Source organism: Gekko japonicus, unplaced genomic scaffold (genome assembly GCF_001447785.1).
Source record: "Gekko japonicus isolate JY-2015 unplaced genomic scaffold, Gekko_japonicus_V1.1 scaffold502, whole genome shotgun sequence".
NCBI classification, from domain to species: domain Eukaryota; kingdom Metazoa; phylum Chordata; class Lepidosauria; order Squamata; family Gekkonidae; genus Gekko; species Gekko japonicus.
Window position 1 is genome coordinate 298,574 of NW_015169186.1, and position 7,530 is coordinate 306,103.

Below are 7,530 nucleotides of genomic sequence, written 5' to 3' on the forward strand. Positions count from 1 at the left end.
ATGCAAGAGATTCACAGCTACCAGTGTTCCCTCTAAGCTGAGTTAGTGTGAGCTAGCTCACAGTTTTTTAGCCTCTGGCTCGCACATTTCTGTCTTAGCTCAGGAAGGAAGGCTCCAGAGCAGACTAATTTATGCAGTAGCCAAATTGCTCGCTCACCACTTTAATGCCAGGAGCTCACCAAGTAGAATTTTTGCTCACAAGACTCCACAGCTTAGAGGGAAGGTACCCCCCCGCCCCCCGCCTAGTGACCCCTGCTCTGTGCCCAGAGGAAGGCAAAAAACCTCCAGGATCCCTGGGGGCCAATCTGGCCTGGAGGAAAATTCCTTTCTGACTCCAAAGTGGTGATTCACCTTACCCTGGGCATAGAAGAAAGGGCTACGAGAGCAGGAGGCTGAAGTTGGTTCCTTATTTGTATTTCCTTATTCATTCCTTATTCGTTACTTATTCGTCAAGTCATTCAGAATCACTACGGAGAGTTGGAAAGCTCTGAACCCCACAATAAGGTCTGGGCCACCACATATCATATTCCCCCGTTTCACAGGCCTCTCCCCATCAAGGGAACATATGCTGTGTCCTGGTTCAAAGCACAGTTCTGGTGCCAGCTGCTCCAAAGTGCGGGGCCTCCTTATGAGAGCGGCCATCCTTCCTGCCCCCTTTCTCGTGAATCTGCCTGAATTCACAGAATCAGCATTTCGGTCAGGCGGCCATCTGGCCTCTGCTAACCCCCCCCCCCCCAAAGATGGAGAGCCCACCATCTCTTGAGGAAGCACTTTCCACTGAGGAACCTCTTTAACCTTCAGGAAGTTCTTCCTAATGTTTAGCCGAAAACTCTTCTGATTTAATTTCAACTCATTGGTTCTGGTCCGACCTTCTGGGGCAACAGAAAACAACTCCGCACCATCCTCTAGATGGCAGCCCTTCAAGTACTTGAAGATGGTGATCATATCACCACTCAGTCGTCTCCTCTCCAGGCTAAACATACCCCGCTCGTCCAGCCTTTTCTCATAGGACTCGGTTTCCCGATTTAAATCTTCTCCACCACATCCCCCCCCCCCAAATCTGAAATTTGTCAGATATATCAGGGGGAGAAAAAACACTGAGAGCAGAGAATTCACCCACCATCAAATAAAGAGATTGCTTGGAAATAATTTCACTGAAATCAAGGCATTAAGGACTTTCCACACGGTTTTCACAGGTCAAGGACAATACTAATGATTCTGTTAAAAATAACTACAGTTGCTGCTTTTTCAAGTCATCAACCACATGATTATAGATACAAGCCAGCACTGACAGTTGAGAACTTACTGGCAGATGTATTTCTACTTTACTTAATTTACTTTACTTAAATGTGAGTTTTACTTATGATTAAAAATAACTCTTGATTTGTAAATAAACAAAGCCTTTTTTGTAAATTTGTAAATAAACAACGCCAGTTTGGTGTAGTAGTTAAGTACGCGAACTCTAATCTGGGAGAACCGGGTTTGATTCCCCACTCCTCCACTTGCACCTGGCTGGATGACCTTGGGCAAGCCTAGTTCTGTCAGAGGTGTCCTTGAAAAAAGAGCAGTTTCTGTCAGAGCTCTCTCAGGCCCACCTACCTCACGGGGTGTCTGTTGTGGGGAGGGGAAGGGAAAGGAGTTTGTAAGCTACTCTGACACTCCTTTGGGTAGTGAAGGGTGGGGTATAAATCCAATCTCTTCTTCTTTTTCTTTTTCTATCAATTTCCCATTTTAGAGTTACTCAAAAGAATTCTGGTTATTTGCTGCCCTCTAGTGCTAAACTCTGGTCATTGGGACTACAATAAAGAAGTAGCAGTCTCCCCACCATCACCTTTATCTTACTTCTTCAAAACAAAGTAGAGAATGCTTATTCCTCTTTCCTTTAGTTTTGCATTTTGGTTGTTGTCCACCAGCCAGAAGGACTACTGAAGCACAGCAGCCACCAGGAGACCAGAGCAGGATCCGCAATACCCCCCCCCCACACACACACACTATGTATATATATAATAATTCTATTTTCGAATGACAACATTCAATGTACTCCCTCAGCCATTGGCCTGTCAGCCGCCACTCAAGAGTACTTGTGTGACATTGGCCGGGTGCTGGGTCTGCTCCTCTTCCCTGCCCACTCCCCCTTCAGCCACTGTGCCCTGTCAGAATTACTGGCAAACAGCTCTCCTGCACCCCGATGGTCTCACCGACGCAGAACCAGCAATGGCGTTAGGGGCGCACTTCATCACTGGCTCTCCTTTTCTTACCTCTCAAAGCTGCAAAGAAGAATGTTAAACATATGCAGATTAGCTTCATTAGTTATGGTTCTTCTGTGGGTTCTGCTGGTTTCTGTTAGACACAACGGTCTCTGCTCCATCCCTTTCATTTCCATCAAGATGAAGAACAGTTTTGGCGCAGCTGTATTATTTTTGATATACAATTGGGGGGGGGGGCTGATGACTGAGTGAACACCACCTGCAACTTCCTCCTGTGCGGTACAGCTATTAGGGTTCAGCTGAGGCATTTTGGTGCGGGTGGATTCTGAATGATATTCGGGATTGGAGGGGGCTCTGCCAATCAATATTCCTTATAAGGAGAAAAAGGCACAATCCTCCCTTAGGAACTGGAGGGCCTGAAGCCGCAAGGAGAATCCCGCTCACCTCAAAGGTCCTCTTTTCTATCAAACGACACTTAAATGTTCTAGGGCTTCCAGAAGCTCCTGAAAAGAACAGACAATACCCCAGAGGAGAGCAGAGCTGCAAGTCGATGCATCTTCAAGGGACCGGCCAGACAGAAGTCAAAATGACTTCTCTGGTGCAAGAGGCCTGAATTGTTGTTGTACCTACTTAATTAGTATTCCAGATACGATGTCTTTTGAAGTTGGTTTATTGTTATTTTCATAAATGCAAGTGTCACTGTCACTGATGTGAAGTCTCTCAGTTCTTTCATTAAAAATACATATTTATTTGGTATTACTCTTTGAAGTAAACAGAAATTCTTATTGTGATAAAAGCAGCAACCACCCATAGAAAAACAGGGAAGGGAGGGGTATTCTACCAAATCAGAGGACTCCAGATGCACACAAAAAACACAACTCTGTAAATTAAACAAAAGTAGAACTGCCCCTTCCTCAAACAGCCCGATAAGGACTGAATATGTCTAGAAGGCCCAGAATTTTGAAAGCAATTAAAAGGGAACGCCGCCAATAGAATCCTGGAGTAATTTTTTTGGGAGGACGGGGCTTCCAAATTGCCTCCCCCTTCCGCAGTTCCCCAAAGGCCCTCTGGCTCTTGAGAAGGTTCTTACGGTTGAGAAAAATCTTTTCTTGGGAGCTTTACCCTTTATGGCCTTAAGCGATGGTTTGCTTACTAGAACAAAGGTTGAGTCCAGTGGGGGCACCTTTAAGACCAACAACGTTTAATTCTGGGTAGAAGTTTTTGTGTGCATGCACACTCCTTCAGATGCAGTGAAACACACTTCCTCAAGCCTTACGTATAGGTGGGGGGTAGTCGCCAGGAAGGGCAGGTTAGAGTCAAGGTGCATAAGTAACTGGGTGACGAGCATAGCTGAGATTGGATTCAAGCAGTTGGTAGGACCTGCGAATAGCAGCAAATCAGAACACGAGAGTTAACAAATAGATGTGAGAACGAAGTTTGAGTCTGTTGGCACCTCCAAGACCAACAAAGTTGGGTACAAGTGAGAACTGAGAGACTCAGCATGTGTAGACGCACGCTTCTTCAGATACACTGAAACACACTTTCTCGAGCATTAGATTCAGGTCGGAGAGTTAGTGGCCAGGAAGTTCTAATTAGAGTCATGATGCATAAGTCACTGAGCAATAAGCATGGCTAAGACTGGAATAACATCATTGGTAAGAACTGTGACTATTGTGCCACAGGGATCAAACGGAGCTCTCACATCTGTTTGTCAACTCCTGTATTTGTACACTTGTTGTTGTTCAGTCGCACAGTCGAGTCCGACTCTTCGCGACCACATGGACCAGATCCCGCCAGGCCCTCCTGTCTTCCGCCGTCCTCTGACGTTGGCTCAATTTCATGTTTGTTGCATCTATGACACTGTCTAACCATCTCATCCTTTGCCGTCCCCGTCTTCTTTGACCTTCAATCTTTCCTGGCATCAGGGGCTTCTTCTCCAGTGAGTGCTCCCTTCTCATTGGGTGGCCAAAGTATCTGAGCTTCAGTTTCATTATCTGGCCTTCCAGGGAACAGTTAGGGTTGATTTCTTTTAGGATTGACTGATTTGATCTTCTTGCAGTCCAAGGGACTCTCAAGAGTCTTCTCCAGCACCATAGTTCAAAAGGACTATTTTACACTAATTTGCTGCTATTCACAGGTCTTATCAACGGCTTTAATCCAATCTCAGCTATACTCATCACCCAGTTAGTTATGCATCTTGATTCTAACTAGTCCTTCCTGGCGACTACCTCTCCTACCCTCTCCCTACCTATATGTAAGGCCTGAGGAAGTCTGTTTCACTGTAGCTGAAGGCGTGTGCCTGCCCACAAAGTAGCATGAACTCCTTTGCATAGTAGGCAACACACCCCTAATGTAGCCAATCCTCCTAGGGCTTACAGTAGCCCCTGTAAGAAGAGCTCTGTAAGCTCTGGGAGGATTGGCTACATTAGGGGTGTGTGGCCTAATATGCAAAGGAGTTCCTGCTACAAAAAGAGCCCAGAACTAAAACTCTGTTGGTCTTAGAGGTGCCCCCACCAGACTCAAAACTTTGTTCTGCTGCTCCGGACCAACAGGGCTGCCTCCACCTGGATCTGTTCGCTTACTAGACTTTCAGTCCCTTGAGATTTCTGTATGTGATACCCACAATAAGAACTAACATGAAAAGCCTGGAGTTAGGATGAATTTAATGCCGGCCAGTGTCATGAAGGATTCTGCAGATCTTAAACAGTCGTCATCTGTCATTTCTTGTATGTTATATATGAATTAATATTAACAAGTCTGGTAGATAAATATTTATGTGGTATCATTTCAGTTAATTTTTTTTTTTTAGGACACACTTTCCGCCCATTTTCATGCTGAGTTTTTTTAGTACACACACATACAAATTGGGAAAATGGAAAGAAAGGCCCGTTTCACAACTGCTCTCTAAAGAACTGCTGCCCTCAAAAGCACATGGTGCCTAAATGAACCCACCTTGGAGGATTAAACAGCAGAGACCTAAAGGACCTAAGCAACTTACAAGATATCTTGAAGAATTTAAATTCAAGTAAAAAAAATCAGAATGGAATCTGCTAAGTGTATAAAAACCAAGACAATCAACATTTTCAAAAAGTACATTATTCAGTACAGAAACTATAGTTTAACATTTCAGTACACTTAACAGAACTCTGGCATCTGTTTCTCTAAAACAGGCACAGTTACTGTTGTCAAAAAGGGACTGCAACCTGCAATGATTCCATGAGCAGGGGGCGGGGGGAAGCAAAAATGGGATATTGGCCACATAACTCCGTTTTGTAAGAATCTCAGCTTTCATAGTTTTAGGAAACAAGTTTCCAAGTCCTTAACAGCCACCAAAATCATGTTTGAAGGTGCAGGAAACAAACGTTTATGAAACTGCAGTATACGCAGCAGCAGAGCACTCAAGATCCTTAGTGGCTGGGAGTGGGGGAAGTCACTGCTCTATACAACGCTGTCCTCCATCGCTTTACAAACAAAACCAGAAGAAATTGTGAAAAGTTACATAATCTTGCAGGATTATGCATAATAAATAGTATAATAATGCCAATTTGCACGTCCTGTACAAGCTGCAGCGCCCGGCTGCTCCTGGTGCAGAATCTGGAGCGCAGAAACGGCCTCGGTCGCCCCTGCCCAGTTCGACTGGCTGCTGCTTGGCGTGCCTGGAGGCCCCCTGGCAAGATGCAGTGATGCCGACAAAGTTGGCCAACTGGGAGCTCACGACACAGATCCTCACTGCTTACTGCCCTCTTTTGCTACCAGTCAGGCATCCTTACCCTGAAACCCTTCTCTGTAAGAAGCCCTATTCTGAGCAGAGCTGATGGTGATGTGGGATGTAGATTCAGACTAGTAGCCGCTGTTGGAGAACTTGGATTACTTGGTTTTTCCTCGTCAGAATGAGCAGCGGCTCTTCCTTCCCAACCATTAAAATTAACTCAGTGCTGCAATTTACAGGCCGGGGTCCAGCTGCAGTCCTGCAATGGACAGGAGAGCATGGCCCAGTTGCTGAGGCAATGCCCTCCCACTTGCCCGGCCAGTGCTAGCAAACCAGCGTGGGGAAAACACATATTTGCAAAAGCATTGCAGTCTGGAACCGAGTCCTTTCCTCAGCCGTTCACAGGAGGGGCTTCTAATAAGTGGCCTTAATAATAAAAATTTAGCACGGTGGGGTTTGCAGAACCCCTACTAAGAACTGCAAAACACAAGCAATGCTTTGCAAAAGTGACCAAGCAGATCAGAGGCACACTCTGGTTTACTTGCAAGCAGTGGAGGTTCATGGAATTCTGTACACGGGGAAAACAGCATAAACCAGGCCTGCAGAGTGGACCTGCATCTGGATGCCAGGGGGTAGTTGCTTTTAGCAGGATGTGGGCAGGGCCGGCCCCAGCTTATTTTGCACCCTAGGCAAGGATCTCTTCTGGCGCCCCCCCCCCCGCGCCTGCCATTTTTCAAAAATAAATGCATTTTAGGAAGAATGAAAAACACAAATAATCAAGAAACTCTCAGAGTACGGGGCTGGGTGCAGTTTGGCGCCCCTAAGGGCCGGCCCGCTCAAGGCGATCGCCTAGTTCGCCTAGTGAGTGAGCCGGCCCTGGATGTGGGGAAATGCAACAGTAGTCTCCAGCCCACTTCACACATTGCAGTTCTTTTCCAGGTGTACGTTTTTAAAAAATATGAGAAAGTGTAACACAAGGATCCAGCCAAAACACACCCGCAAAGACACCCACAGAACAGGCACCCTAGCCAGGGAGTCAGGCTTGGAAGTGGCTGGCTACTGGGTGTCTTTTCCCATGGGCTTCCTGTGGGCTGAGTCTAGTCAGGGCCCCTGAGAACCCGATGCGGGCTCTTGTCACAGTGACGAGGGGTCGCACCAGGATCTCAGGTCCCAGCTTTTCAACTGAGAACTGTGCTGGAAACGAGATGAGCAAAAACCTGGGGCCCCCACGGAGCTTGGATCACAGACTCAAAGGGCAAGGTGCACGTGCCCAACTTATACTGGCCATGTACCCCTTCGCCTGCCAGTTTTCTCTGAAGAACCCTGAGAACCGTTACTCGGCAACGGGATTCAGTATTCTCCATCTGCAACCACTGGCTCTAGTCCTACAACAGAAAGAGCTGTGAGAGAATTCCTCCAGGGAACCATCCCCTGGTGAAAAATGTAGCCGTTCCAAAGCCCGTGCTGGAACACGTCCACGGGGAAGCAAGTAAAGCAGACGGAAACCTGAGAGTGTAAACTGGCACCAACACCCGCCTTGTACTGTTTAGCAGGCTGCTGGTGAGCTAAAGGTCGACATATGGGGAGCTAACTCTTAACAACCAATTTGAGAAG